This window comes from Styela clava, chromosome 15 (genome assembly GCF_964204865.1).
Source record: "Styela clava chromosome 15, kaStyClav1.hap1.2, whole genome shotgun sequence".
NCBI classification, from domain to species: Eukaryota; Metazoa; Chordata; class Ascidiacea; order Stolidobranchia; family Styelidae; genus Styela; species Styela clava.
The window spans coordinates 13,334,196-13,349,815 of NC_135264.1; the positions used below are offsets into that span (position 1 = coordinate 13,334,196).

General features: G+C 35.8%; 1 long non-coding RNA gene across 1 annotated transcript; it reads left to right on the forward strand.

Moving 5' to 3' along the window:
* The first annotated feature begins 869 nt into the window (after positions 1–869).
* Positions 870–2,922, forward strand: LOC144432378 (uncharacterized). Its single transcript, XR_013480564.1, has 3 exons — positions 870–928; positions 2,401–2,459; positions 2,682–2,922. It is a non-coding gene; the product is annotated as an uncharacterized LOC144432378 (long non-coding RNA).
* Positions 2,923–15,620: the final 12,698 nt, after the last annotated feature.

The following is a 15,620-nucleotide window of genomic DNA, read 5'->3' on the forward strand; positions in this document are numbered from 1 at the left end:
AACAGCTACTTCACTACTGGTTTCCATATGCTGGTAAATCTGCGTATTTGCTTAGTTTGTACAAATTACACAATTTGTCAATTCCGTTGGGACGAAGTCATCTGCATAACAGTACCTTACTGTTGTAGGAATATATTGGGGGCAGCTGCATTCAGGCCCTACGAATTTGGCCAAATGGTTGACGGGGTGGCGATAATATTATCAGTAGTTTATGTTATCAGTAGTTTAATATTATCAGCGATAATATTAAATGATTTATATAGAAATATCACATCATGACTTTCTCAGAACACCAGGAATTTTTCTCCCACCAGGGAGATAAATATGTGAATCCTAGCCTAAACTGAAATGTTGACCATCTATAATAGCTCTTGATAAAACATGAATGTGAACTTCTAGAATCTTATCATTCCGAAAAATTGAATTAGCATATTAAATGCTAATACTTAAATTTCACGTTCGGTAACCGCAATCGCATACTTATTCAACTTTATTCCACCTAAGTATAAGCATTTGATAAAACACGAATGTAAACTTTGTACTTCAATGGTAATACATTTTTTGGAAATATGTAAAACATATTGAAGTTTAATACTTAATTTCAAGGTCATATATATGTGAATCGTTGCTTTGGTATTTAGTTGTTTTTGCATACGGGTTCATTTTTACATACCATTTCAAATCGTGCAGCAGGAAAACCGTCACTGCCATTTCGACTGATTGCAGACACCAATGAGTGCAATTGATCCTCTTCCGACCATGACCCGCACATGCATGATAGTTTTCAGACAATTGCCATGCCAAAGTTTTTTGTCACGTTAAATTTTTTTTGTAACCTTTAGACTGATATTTAGATGTTGTCTGTCAACTCTATATATTGGGTTATTCATTGGATGGTCAAATTACAACGCGAATAGCGCCGCTAAAGGTAAGAGATGACAATTTTTTGTTATGTTCTATTTCAGCGTCAATCTTGGATATCTTTTCAATTCTTGCTATGTGGTTTATGCAAAATATTTTGGAATCAACATATTAATCTCTTTCCACGAAATAGTAAGTATATTATCGCATTCGAATTCGCAGCATCCTTGTGGCAACTGACACATACGGATCCGCAATAAAGAGTAAACAAGGAGAAGGGACTTGCAGTCCAGTTCACACTTCATAATATTTTAATTGTGGTCTTCTTGTGATACCTCAGATTCGCAATCCCGTGATATTCAAACGATATCGTATGCGTGTCACATTACTATATTTGAATTGCTATAAACTTGAATGGCTACGCAGTGGTTCCCAACCATTTTTTGATAAAATCCTTCCTGCCGATTTTGGATTATTCCTTCTCACTATACGCAAAACTACTTTATTCGTTCAGTTTTCAATGGATTCTTTAACAGTGTTATGCGCAAGTTGCATCACGCTTTTGGACAGTTCAAGTAGTTCAAGTATTATGTGTTCATGAGTAAGTATCGTAGTAATGATATAAAAACTAAAATATATTAATAATGCTACAGTAAATACAAAGCAAAATTTTTCTCCGAATACGGAAGCAATCCCTCTCTGCTCGGGAGACGCTGGACTTGAGGTTTTACAAAACAAAACGACGAGGAAAGTTACACGCTTATAAGTTCCATATAACAATGAATAGATTGCATGAAACCCCACTCTGAAATGAAGACCGCATGAAAATTGCAAAATTCAAATCTTTTCAAAAATGACAAACCCATAAATCAAATAAAAATGACATCTTTTGAGTAATCGCAAATCAATTTAAATCCTAATAACGGGTTTCTTATAATTAAACATTGTAGCAGTAGAGACTGTTGACGGGCGTTTTACGTAACATATGGACACTGACACAAGAAAAAAACGTATTTTAGTTCGATTTTTGTTGAAATCAAACAACGAAACAAGCGCGATGTAGCATGAGTATGGATCCATGTAATCCATTTTTGATGGGCTGTTGTCACGGCACGAGGGGTATAACGGGTGAAAAATATGGCGTTATTTGATACATCATCCGGTATGCAGTTGTCCTTTCACTAAAACAAATTTGCCTATTGATTAGTAAAAATCTATATAAAATAAAGTAAATATTGACACGGGAGTTGGGAGTAAACACAGTAAATCACGGTAACCGTTTTTGAAAGGCGATAACCACCGAATACAAATATATTTTAGCACAGGTGTTGTTTGGTTACGCTCTAGACATGCGAAACCAAAAATCCTATTTTGTAACTCCCAAACTTCAACAAAAAGCTTTCAATAAAGACTTGCATACACCGATGCCTTTGTTGTCACATATTATTGAAACTAAGCGGATAGGAGTCTCTGGAGTTCTTGCAACGAATTACCGTAATTCTAATTTTATCTTTGTTAATTTAATACTTTTACATTCAGAAGTCAAAGAAGTCGCTGAACACAATGATAAAACTCGCTGTATTGGCATATCTGCTAGCGTAAGTAATATTGCAAAAGGCATCTTCATGCATTTGTATTTTTAAGTTATGCACAATTATGAAGATATGTACACGCAACACTATAAAATATTGGCTCTCGAAATTTGAAGGAAAATAACCATTGCATAAAGAGGTATTTTCGCGGTCATTTCAGAACTTTTCCCAGCTCCAATAAAATAATTTAACTGCTTATCAGAAACCAATAGCAGACTTTATACGCAGGTTTGCTCTGGCAAGTAAAAAGAGTGGAGCTTCTCTGTCAAGCGAACTACAAGAAAGTCCTTTGCTTTCTTTACTGTCGGCAAGCAATGAGGAGCAAAAGGAAAGGTTGATGTCGCATTTCATGCAAGCTCGTAGTATCAAGAAGAGGAGTGCTGGGAGATCCCGTCTGCGGAGAAGTACTATTTTAAGCTCTTCAGCGAGCTCTGCAAAATCCTCCGGTTCTGAATAAAAGTGTTGAAAAATGCTATCACGCAGAAATTTTGTGTTTTTTAAATTAGGGAAAAGTGGGTCGATCTCGAACAAACGCCGACTTCAGATCGTAGAGGTGTAGACCTGAAGTTGAGGCCGCGGCCGAAAGATTGCCAGTCCAGGACCCCGATATAAATGAGACAACTTTAGCATAGACCAGAGAGAGACAATTTATACACATATATTAACGACGTTTCGCTATTCGAAAGTCAGTAGTAAAATCGTATAATAGGTTTTAATATATGGCCGTGAATCCCGGCTGTTACTATAGTGAAGATCAGGTATTTGTGATTGATAGTTAGACATTTTTATACTATTAAACTAACAACTAACAATAGGCTTACCATACGTCGCGCTTTAGGCGGGACAGTCCCGCTTTTTAGCGTTTTGTCCCGCCGTCCCGACAAGTCAGCCAAAAGTCACGCTTTTGCGTTCAGCCATTCAGCATATTACAAATTAGCATGTTATTGTTGTCGCTGTGTAGCGCAGGCTAGTCTATTTACTTTATTTTGTTTGTTTCGTTGTTTCCCGCTAACATTGTTAGCCAGCGTATAAACATGTAAAATCAATACTAATTGGTCCTGTTCTGAGGTTTACGTGAATGTGACATTGAACAAGTATTTTTTAAAAAAAAGGTGTTATCTACAGAAAAGCATGCTTGGGCGTAGATAAAAATCCCGATCCTTGAAAACGACAGGCTATTTCATTATTCTTTATTTATTTTGCTGTACATGAAAAATCTGTATCAGAAATATTTGTATCCGTAACGGCAAGTCTTTTCTTGTTTTCGAACTGAACCTGATATTTGGACAGAGAATATGCGCATGAACTCTCGATGACACTATGATCAACGAAGACAGTCCGGATGGCTTTAAATGTAGGCCTATGTAGTAAAATCGGATAATGTAAAGTTACAAAATCACAGCCAATGGGTCATTTGTCTTTTTGCGTCCCGCTTTGGAGTCACAAAAATATGGTAACCCTAACTAACAAGACATTCTGATTTTCTGCGAGATTCTTTAGCGAGTTGCCGTTACATTGAATTACAAACCTAATGCCAAAACACAAATATAGACGTTATAATTCGAATTGATGACACAAAAACCCGACAAATGTAATGGAATAATATCCTTTGCAAAGCGAAGGAGGCGTTCTCAGACTTCTCTCGGTGTAAAACTGTAAAATTTCAAAGAAATGGCTGCTGAACGATATTAATCTTATTTTGATTCAAAAATCTTTAAAGCATTTATTTTTATTTACAATAGTAGTGAAGTGAGTAGAGACTAATAATAAACTTATCAGCTATACCAGACATGGGCAAAGTACGGCCCGCGGGGTAAATCCGGCCCGCTGGGTAATTCAATCTGGCCCGTCTGATGATGCCACAACTAAACTGAAATCAAAATCAATCAATGAAATCAATGGCCCGCCAGTCCAAGCGGGCAAAAATTTTGACCACCCCTGAGCTATATATAATATTGCTAAGCTATATATAATATTAGTTTCCAAACAGAAACATATAGATACCGAGTGTCGGTAGCCGATTCTATCAACCAGGCTATTTGGCTCCTATTGTCAGATCAAGTTTTTGAGTCTTAATACAAGGTTGGCCCCTTAGTTCGTCACGCATGCTTCTGAGTTCAGATAATTGGCATTTTTGATCACAGCCAGAAAGATATCTGACAACAACTGTGTCACTTATAGACCAACATAACTCTTCATACATCGAGTGTTTCTTGTCCTTGTCGAATGGGCGCATCACATCAGTACTTTGACCCTATTCGTTCCCTCAAGACTTTAAAAAATCTGCACCGAATCGCGACGCCATTGTCTCGTCTCCACAGGTCTTTGGGAATAAGCAACGTCCTAATATAGAAACACGATTTTACAATACGTCAGGAACTCTTGAAGATTTCAACGAGATTTGAGAAAATTTCAGTTAGAAATGCTTTTCCGAAATTTCCAAGCGAGTACGACTGATTCTAAGAAGTGCCAGTTATTAAATGCCGCAAGATATGAAAACTTCTGCTTGCATTAAACTATAGAAAATACTTGAATACTTTCACTCTGCCTACAGAAATTCCACATACATCAATACGACAGGAAATAATAAAGAGGAAAACAATATACCATAGGATCAAGCAGGAATAAAATGATGGGACCACTGTAATTTAATATATATTAATATTTGGCGTTTTATAATATTGCTCAAGTCACAATCTAAACCGACGCCTAGCCTGTCAGAGAAATTAAATTAAACAATCGACATAGTAATTAGTACTTTATTGGGCCGGGCAGAAGTATGTGTACCAGGTTGGGGTTAAGGTTGTGCGCCATTTTGGTGCATATTATGTTGTTGTTGTTCTTCTTCTTGTTGTTCTTTGTCACAGAAAAAAACGCTTTTCTCTTCGAATACTGGACCAATTGCTTCGAAATTTTCAGTGGTTGAAGATTGATTGATTTTTTTGCCAGAAGTCTATTACTTTTATTTATTTCAAATATACCGATGAGATGCATGCGAATCGTTGTTTTTGTTGTTCTATGACGTCATCCGAATATGCCACTAGGCGGCGCTACGTGTTCTTATATTTGAGCATAGTTCTCTTGTTATTAGTATGTTGTGCTTATTGTTGTTCTTCGACACAGAATTTCATCGTTATAAAGTCACTTTACTCTTTGACTACTGGACCAATTGCTATGAAATTTTCAGTAGTTAAAGATTGAATTTTTCTTTAGAACGATATTACTTTTATTTATTTCTAAAATCCGTATGAATTCTATGAGATCTGATATTTCATCCGAAACTTTGCTGTATTATTATTATTCGTGAGAACACGGTTTTTAATCCGCTTTAATTCTGCAAATTCTTGCTACGCGAAATTCGGAAACTTATTTGAGTCATGTATTTGAGCACTGCTCTCTTGTTTTTACCATACTGAAAACAGACACTGTATATGAGTATTGTGAAAATGGCCTGAAACGCCCTTTCATGGTCAAGTGAGACACGAAAAAATCAATACTGGGTAAGTAGAGGCAACACTTTTGTTGAAGCAGTAAGTCATACAATAATAAAAAAAAACAAAGTCAAACAATATAGTAGAAAAAATTTAAAAGGAATCTGTTGAAGAGACCTGTGATTCCTAGAATTGCTCACTTCACCAAATGAGAATCGACAAGAGAAATAGTCGTGGCAACGGCAATGAAGAAACCATAGTAACCTCATTGTGAAGTAACTACGAATGGACAATAAACAAAGCAAGGCGATAGATACTCAAGTACATTGTTTTATTGATTTCTGTATTGTACAGTGTTCAAGTGCACACTGACAGTCTCTGGATATCACTACAGAGTTGGCAAGCACACTCATCCAAAGAGTTTTTAAGTATCCACGCGTATCGGCCAATGAAAAATATTTACAGCGCAACAAAAAAAAATGAACAGTATAATAATTCAGCTTCGGTACTCATAGTTTTTAAATAGTTCTGATATAAATAAAAAATATATCAGTCATTTTGTTTTCAAAGGAGTTTCGGTTTAACAGCAAAGTGAAAGCAAAAACGATCTCAAAAGATAGGGTAGACCAGTACCAAATTAGTTTTCAATACCGTCTAAAAAAAGATGGAGGAATATTTCAGGACAGAATAGTAAATTTTTTTTTAAATTGTGAGCTTGATTGTGAACAATTAACAATCTTGATGGCATCGGTTCTCTATTGTTTTCCGTAAATTATTTATTAGAAGTTAAATGTTTGTGGAAACATTAATGATAAACTTGATTTGGTAACGTTTATCTGATAACTCAAGTATATTTGTCATATCTTTTCGTAATGATGTTTAATTTACATAAACTTTATATAAAGACTTATTCAGTGGATATAGTCAAGACATAGCGAGTAACGCGTCTACAGGTAAGAAATAAAAACTGTTCAAAAACTGGCAAATGGTTTCAAATGTTGATTGGGACAATAAATCATCCGTATTTGAACTTGATGTAGTGCTGTGAGCTGAAACTAAAGAAAATTCATTTTTCCTACCCAGAGAAAATATCAACTGTGTCAAGCCTTAAGTCTTTTTGCGCCGTTTTGACCGGAAGCTTTCTGTGTTTATTGTAAAACGAAAACATAAACTTTATCTTTCTTGGTGAATAAATTTATATCTCTATTTACAGAAGTCCGAAGCAATCAGAAGAACACAATGATAAGATTCGCCGTATTCACATACCTTCTTGCGTAAGTATAATGCCATATATATAAAAAATCACAAATATTTATCATATCTCAATCATATCACAAACATTTCTCATATCTTAATAACCACTTGGTACTTTATTTTGAGTGGGAGATGAAAAAGGAAACGAATATCAGTATAACGTTCAGTGTTTTTGCAACACCTTATATTCCAAGTGAATAAACCTTAATAAATAAAACACTGTTTCACATCTATATTAGAAACTCTCTTCTGCAAAATTCCTAGTTATTTCTGGTAGGATATTAACGAAATCAGTTACAAGGAGTAATTTTAAAGCCCAACCAAAAAAAAAACATATGGCTCAACAACAAAATATTATATTAGGTTTCCAAATAGACCAAGTTGCGTAAAATCGCAAGCTGAGAAATGCGTGTCGGAAACTAATACTTCCTTCTGCTATGCAGATTTGCTCTGGTAAGTAAAAAGACTGAAGCCTGCCCGACAAGCAAACTACAAGAGGCTACTTTGCTAGCTTTACTGCCAGAAATCAACGAGGAACAAGAGGAAATGCTGGATTCGCATTTGTTTGAAACCCACAGCACCGGAAAAAGGAGTGGTAGAAGTCGCCGTTCTGATTCTGAACAAAGTTCCAGGAATCAATCAGATCACGGATTAAATTCAGATTAAAAAAATTTTGAAGAATCATAAATGCTATATATAACGCAGGAATGTTGTAACTTTTATTTTTTCAAAGGGTTGGAGTAGAAAGTGGAAGTTACCAATTGGTGTCTATAAAAAAAAGATTAAAAAACGCGTTTTAAAGAGAAAAACGCTCATCGCTGTCGTGAGGTTGTTTGTTCCAAGACTTATATTTTGCATAATATATGTGTGTGTGTTTCACATATTATGTTTTAAGACGCCACCAACAAAAATAATATATCGACTTTGTTTACCGTGTTTCCCCGAAAATAAGACCTAGCCTGAATTTTAAATATGATTTTAATACAAGAGAGCTATGCTCAAATATATGGACACTTTAATCAGAGAGACGCAGTCCTCACCTTTGACGCTACCGGTTCCTACGGCGCTGATCGCCATTCCCCGTTAAGAAAGCAAGAATTTTGTTACACACCACCGACGTTTGATGAGCATGTGATCAAAATAACAAGAAGAAGAGTGCAGCATAAAAGCGTCTTTTTAGGTTTTCCACTAGGTGTTCAAAACAGAAGAAAAACGATTCATATGTCCACTCCGTGCACAATAACAAAAAATAAAAATGTAATAGCTTTAAAAAAAATCAATCTTTAACCCCTGAAAATTTCAAAGCATTTGGTCCAGTAATCGAAGAGAAAAGCGATTTTTTTCAAAACGATACGAAGAAGTAGACCAACAAGAACAAGATTACCAAAAATATGAAAACGATCCTTAGGTCCACTCACGTGTCCAATAAGCCCTCCCCCTAAAATAAGACCTAGTCAATAACGCGAATTTCTTTTTGACTTTGTCGATAGCAAGAAATATCTCCTACGCGTTTTATTTGATTGATAATTAATCTATGTTTTGCAGTTATTTTGAATAAAAACGTGTTATTTATAAGTAAATAGATATCGGTTTTCGTATATTTGAAAATCTCGTAATTCTCTGCTTTGTAATTTTATTTTTGGTAACTGAAAATATAAGGCATTCCTCGCAAATAAGCCCTAGTGTTATTTTTCGGGAGAAAATTGAAATAAGACCCAGTCTTATTTTCGGGGAAACACGGTAGTTAGACTCAATAATTAATACAAATAGCAAGGTGAAAATTTGACCACGACTTCCGGCCCTGTATGAGCGAAGATACACATGGAGAAATCGGCACATGGAGAAACCGATGTCGGTTATCAGTCATAGTCAGGTATACAATAATTAACAAGCCACCACGCAAAAAAGTCGCCATAGTTTACGACCAAAAGACCACAAAACTGTACGAATGTGGTGATGTCACAAAAGCCAAAGGGCAATTGTTCGCGCAATTTTTTTTAGTCAGAATAAAGTTGGGCATATGGCCATTTTAACAGTTTCTCCCACAGGTAGGCGGCTATTGAATATACCAGTGCTAGTATGATCTCAATCCAAGGATCAACAAAGACAACGCTCAAGATGCAGATTTGGGAGTTCTCCACGTTATCGAGAAATCCTAAGCGGAGATTTAGGGTTGTCTAGCTGTCATACAATAGGTATAATATTGTTATGCTCAAATGACTTTTCATGCGTGCCCTATTTCCTTTATGTACGTTGTGGCCCATGAATACCTTGCTTACAATGTCTTCGTTTTGCTGTTCTAAGAGTGACACGTGAATTTGATGCTGTGCTGTGTTAAGAAGTAAATGTGAATACTTGAATATATGAGCTGATTATTGGTGTGGATGGTTGAGAAGTAAGGTGCCACAATAATAATAATTATAGTTGCTATCAATACGGAGAACTATAACATGTTGTCAGAAGTGGGATTATAGTTTACTTCCGTGAAAGCCAACGCTGGATTAAAACTTCGTACCGGTAAGCCTATTTTGCCTTAACAAAGCATAATGGCGGATAAATTTAAAACACCGGAAATGGACTGGACGAGTGCAGGCAATATGCATAACCAGTTTAGGTTATTCAAACAGAAGTGCGATCTTATCTTTGACGGGCCACTTCCTGATAAACCGGAAGCCTACAAGGTGAGAATGTTATTACTTTGGATCAATGATATAGGTTTTGAAATTTAGAATACATCTGTGTGGACAGAGGAGGGTGATAACATGAAGTTGGCAAGAGTATTGGAAAAGCTTGAAGCCTATACTAGACCGCAAAGTAACCAGATACTAGCTCGCTTTCAATTGCGAAGTTTGAAACAGGGTGACACATCTCTAGAAGAGTTTGTCACAAAGGCACGATCTCTCATTGATGAAAGTGGTTAAGCTGCAACTGCAGTAGATGAAACACTACGAAATACATTGGTTTTTGGTTTAAAATCTGACAAAGTGCGTAAAGATGCAATTGCTTTGGGTAATATGTTGACATTCAAACAAACTTATGATCTTGCAAAGTACCAAAGCACAAATGGAGATTATGACAACAAATAACACAACCAATGATTTACATGCAATGAAGAGACAACCAGCATATAGAAAATCCAACAACAAGTCAGTGTTTCAAAGACAAAGACACAGTAAGCCAAGCATGAAGGATGAAAATAAGTCCAGTGCAAATAGATGTCAAAAATGCGGTGGAAGACACAACAGATATGATGATTGCCCTGCAGTAGGAGTACGATGTAATCACTGTGGGTGAATCGGACACTTTAAAAGAGTTTGCCGCATAATGCAAAGAGAAAGACATAAGTTACACGAGGTAGTGGATAAATTTGATAGCCATTACATTGATGATGGTGGATCAACTGAAGATGAAACAGGAAATATTTGGTGCATAAGCTCAAATAAGTTGCATAGTCAACACAGTATAGTGAATGGTATGAGTTCACGAAGCGGATCATTCCCTGTCAGAGAGAAAATATTTGTCCAAGTAAAGTTGAATGACAAATTCAATGTAAACCTAAAAATTGATACAGGAGCAGATATATGTACAATCACAAGAGATGATTTACGACGCTTGGGTATGAAGCTCCGTGTAAAAGACAATAGCTGCATACTACATAAATATGGCGGTGGAAGAATAAAATCATTTGGACAAGCAAAGATAAAAGTCACTTTCAATGGAAAATCAATGTTGATTAATTTCATTATAGTTGAAGGTAATGGAAGCCCATCAGTTTTTGGATGCAAACAGTCGCAAGAATTGGGTGTAATAACAGTAAATATCCATGATATTGAGAGCGGAAAGGAGAAAATTGTGAATCCGAGTAATACAGAAAATTCTTGTCAAGAAGCTGCTGAGAAAGGAATTCTCACGAAAAGTCAATTGCTTGATGAATATAAGGATTGTTTTGACAAGATTGGTCGTTTTCCACATGATAGATACCACATTCAGTTAAAAGATAATGCACAACCAGTTGTACACCCACCTCGAACAGTGCCTGTACACATTTTACCTTTGTACAAAAAGGAGTTGGAAAATATGATTGCAAATGATGTGGTAGAACCAGTTACACAGCCTACTGACTGGGTAAACTCAATTGTGTGCAACGTCACAAAGACAAGTGATGGAAAACAAAAGGTACGCCTATGCTTAGACCCAAAGGATCTAAATAAATATATAAAGATTATTAATACAGTCAGACATTATTATAGTCGAACAATCGATGAAATCTTGCCAAAATTGCATGCGAAGAAATATTTCTCTGTTGTCGATACAAAAAAGGGATTTTGGCATGTAGAGCTAGACGACGAGTCAAGTCTACTATGCACATTTAATACACCTTTTGGAAGTCATAGATTTAAGCGACTCGCATTTGGCACATGTGTTTCCCAGGATATATTCCAGAAGAAGCTGGACGATATATTTCAAAATATCCCCAATGGGACTGGTATAGCCGACGATAAAATTGTGTATGGTGAAACACCAGACGAACATAACAAATCATTCATAAAAATGTTGAATGAATGCAGAAAAAATAAAATTGGACTGAACAGTGAGAAATTGCAGTTCAAACAAAGAAAAGTTGAGTTCTATGGACATTCCTTGTCAGATAAAGTAGTACAACCATCTGAGGATAAATTGAATGATAACATATCTCAACAGATATTCAACGAAAATTGCAGAATTATCAGCACCGCTGAGAAGATTGATAAAGAAAAATGTACAATACGTTTGGGAGTCTGAACATCAAAATTCTTTAGATAGAATAAAAGCTGAATTTTGTACAGTGAGAATTTTATCATATTATGCCCCTAACCCAAACACAACTACAATTTTACAATGGTCTTCGTTTTCGCTGTTCTAGGAGTAACACGTGAATTTGATGCTGTGCTGTGTTAAGAAGTAAATGTGAATACTTGAATATATAAGCTGATTGTTGGTGTGGATGGTTGGGAAGTAAGGTGCCTCAATAATGATAATTATAAGTTGCCATCAACAAGAAGAACTATAACACTAGCAAAGGCAGTTTTAGTAAACCTGGTTTAAACTGCAACCCTAGCCCACAACTAGCGAACCCAGGACGAGAATATTAAACGGCCAAATGTCGAAAAGATGACCAAAGACTCACAAATGCCACGACTGGGGTCAAGAGGTCCCAGTGATGCTGTCGTCACCTTCTTAACCCTGGGACAAGCTTTCCACTGATGGCTTGTAAAAACTTGGTCATAACTTTTTATTATATATATAGGTTTTTATTACATTCGGTTTGTTTGCTCTACAGAGTTTCGAGTGCGAGGATGGGAGTTAGGAAGTATCGGGTCTGGCATGAAGCAACATAATTTAAACTTTATGTCAACTCTTAAAGATCTCAACGATCTTGGAGAGAATTTCAATTAGTTAATGCTTTTCCAAAATCCGCATGCGAATTCGACTGATTCTGGAGATGCGCCAATTTTAAACGCCACGGGACAGAAAATATGTCTTTTTACATTAAATTGTGGAAAATACTTAAGTACCTCCCCTCCATTGTTCAAAATGTAGTATATCGCATTGTGCTTTGCATAGAAAGGTAGATAAGAAAATGAGGATTAACTAAAAATATATGAAATGTAATTTGACCGGGGTTTAATTTGACATATTGTCAGAAAAGCACCAAACTGTGTATACTTGGTTAATAGAATTAATGATAAATGTTTCTACATTTCAGTAAACAGAGGGTTACCATTACCACATGAAATCTTACAATAGTTAGCAACATACAAAAATGTCACATACAGAAATATACCTGGAAATGATAAAGAGAAAAACGATCTTTTCTGTTGTTCGAAGTGATAACATTAATGTTGTGAAGTGACACAATATGTCAATAAGAACAAGCAAACATTTTTTCACTTGATGTTGTGGTTCAGAAATTCGTGTGTTGAAGAATTCAAGAAACTTAAAATAATAAATATGGATGCATCAGCTATTAAAGCGAAAAAGGCACTGTAATTCAATATACCGTATTTTCCGGCGAGTAAGTCGCTTTTCTAGACCCAAAATTTTGGCCTGATTTTTTTTTTTTGGGGGGGGGGGTCTTCTTACTAGGCGAGTATGGTAATTTTCATTTTTTTTGGTGTCGCCTTATTATGTATTAGGTAATGTTCTTTTATGGTAGACGCAATCGCGAGTTGAACACAATTAGATTGAAATTTAAAGACAGTTTGAATTCCCGTAGTTATTATGGATTGAGTATTATGCTACAAGAAAACGTCATTATAGGTTATTTTAACCAACGCGCAAACGCGGAGAACGCTCAAAAGGAATTGCATGGTTATTTGGGATTCCGATGTTTACACGATTTTACTACCCCGATTTATTGGTAGGTTATATTAAAAAAAAAACTTTTTCATCCTTAAAAATATTTACCGAATAGACTTATTCGCCGGGAAATACGGTATATATAATATTTGGCATTTTATGATATTGCTCGAGTACACCTAAAAACCAACACCCGGCCTGTCGAACATAGTCAGAAACGTTTGAAGAGGGGGGTTCTGAAATTTCTAATTGCCTAGTTCGACCGCAAGGCTAGCGAGGACGGAAATCGAGGGCCTTCAGTTGTCTTGAGTGTCTGCAAAGTGTTTCAAGCTACAAAAAATGCCTATTTTTACATTTTAAAAGGAGGGGGGGGGGGGTCCGACTCTCACCCCTGGCTACGTCTTTGAATATTTAGTAATCAGTATTTCATTTTTACCATACTGAAAACAAACACTGTATATGGAGATTGTGGAAATGATCTCAAAAAACTTTTTCAGGGTCAAGTGAGACACGAAAAAATCAATACTGGGTAAATAGAGGCAACACTCTTGTTGAAACAGTAAGTCATACAATAATAAAAGAAACAAAGTCGAACAGTGTAGTGAAAAAGTTTGAAAGAAATCCATTGTAGAGACCTGCGATTCCTAGAATTGCTCACTTCACCAAATGAGCTGTCACCCTGGCTACGCTTTTGAATATTTAGTAATCAGTATTTCATTTTTACCATACTGAAAACAGACACTGTATATGGAGATTGTGGAAATGATCTCAAAAAACTTTTTCAGGGTCAAGTGAGACACGAAAAAATCAATACTGGGTAAATAGAGGCAACACTCTTGTTGAAACAGTAAGTCATACAATAATAAAAGAAACAAAGTCGAACAGTGTAGTGAAAAAGTTTGAAAGAAATCCATTGTAGAGACCTGCGATTCCTAGAATTGCTCACTTCACCAAATGAGCTGTCACCCTGGCTACGCTTTTGAATATTTAGTAATCAGTATTTCATTTTTACCATACTGAAAACAGACACTGTATATGGAGATTGTGGAAATGATCTCAAAAAACTTTTTCAGGGTCAAGTGAGACACGAAAAAATCAATACTGGGTAAATAGAGGCAACACTCTTGTTGAAACAGTAAGTCATACAATAATAAAAGAAACAAAGTCGAACAGTGTAGTGAAAAAGTTTGAAAGAAATCCATTGTAGAGACCTGCGATTCCTAGAATTGCTCACTTCACCAAATGAGAATCGACAAGAGAAATAGTCGTGGCAACGGCACTGAAGAAACCATAGTAACCTCATTGTGAAGTAACTACGAATGGACAATAAACAAAGCAAGGCGATAGTACTCAAGTACATTGTTTTATTGATTTCTGTATTGTACAGTGTTCAAGTGCACACTGACAGTCTCTGGACATCACTACAGAGTTGGCAAGCACACTCATCCATAGGGTTTTTAAGTATCCATACGTATCGGTCAAATAAAAATATTTAGAGCGCAACAAAAAAAATTAACAGTATTATAATTTAGCTTCGGTACCCATAGTTTTCAAATAGTTCTGGTATAAATGAAATAGCTCAGTCATTTTGTTTTCGAAGGAGTTTCGGTTTAACAGCAAAGATAGGGTAGACAAGTATTAAAGTAGTTTTCAATACCGTCTAAACAAAGATGGAGGAATATTTCAGGACAGAATAGTCATTTTTTTTAAATTGTGAGCTTGATTGTGAACAATTAATAATCTTGATGGAATCAGTTCTCTATTATTTTCCTTAAATAACTTATTAGAATTTTAATGTTTGTGGAAACATTAATGATAAACTTGATTTGGTAACGTTTATCTAATAACTCAAGTATATTTGTCATATCTTTTTACAATGATGTTTAATTTACATAAACTTTATATAAAGACTTATTCGGTGGATATAGTCAAGACATAGCGAGTAACGCGTCTACAGGTAGGGAATAAAAACTGTTCGCAAAACAGGCAAATGGTTTCAAATGGTGATTGAAACAATAAATCATCCGTATTTGAACTTAATGTGGTGCTGTGAACTGAAACTAGGGAGAAACTAGTTTTTCCTACCCAGTAAAAACATCAACTCTGTCAAGCCTTGAGCCTTTTTGCGCCGTTTTGACCGAAA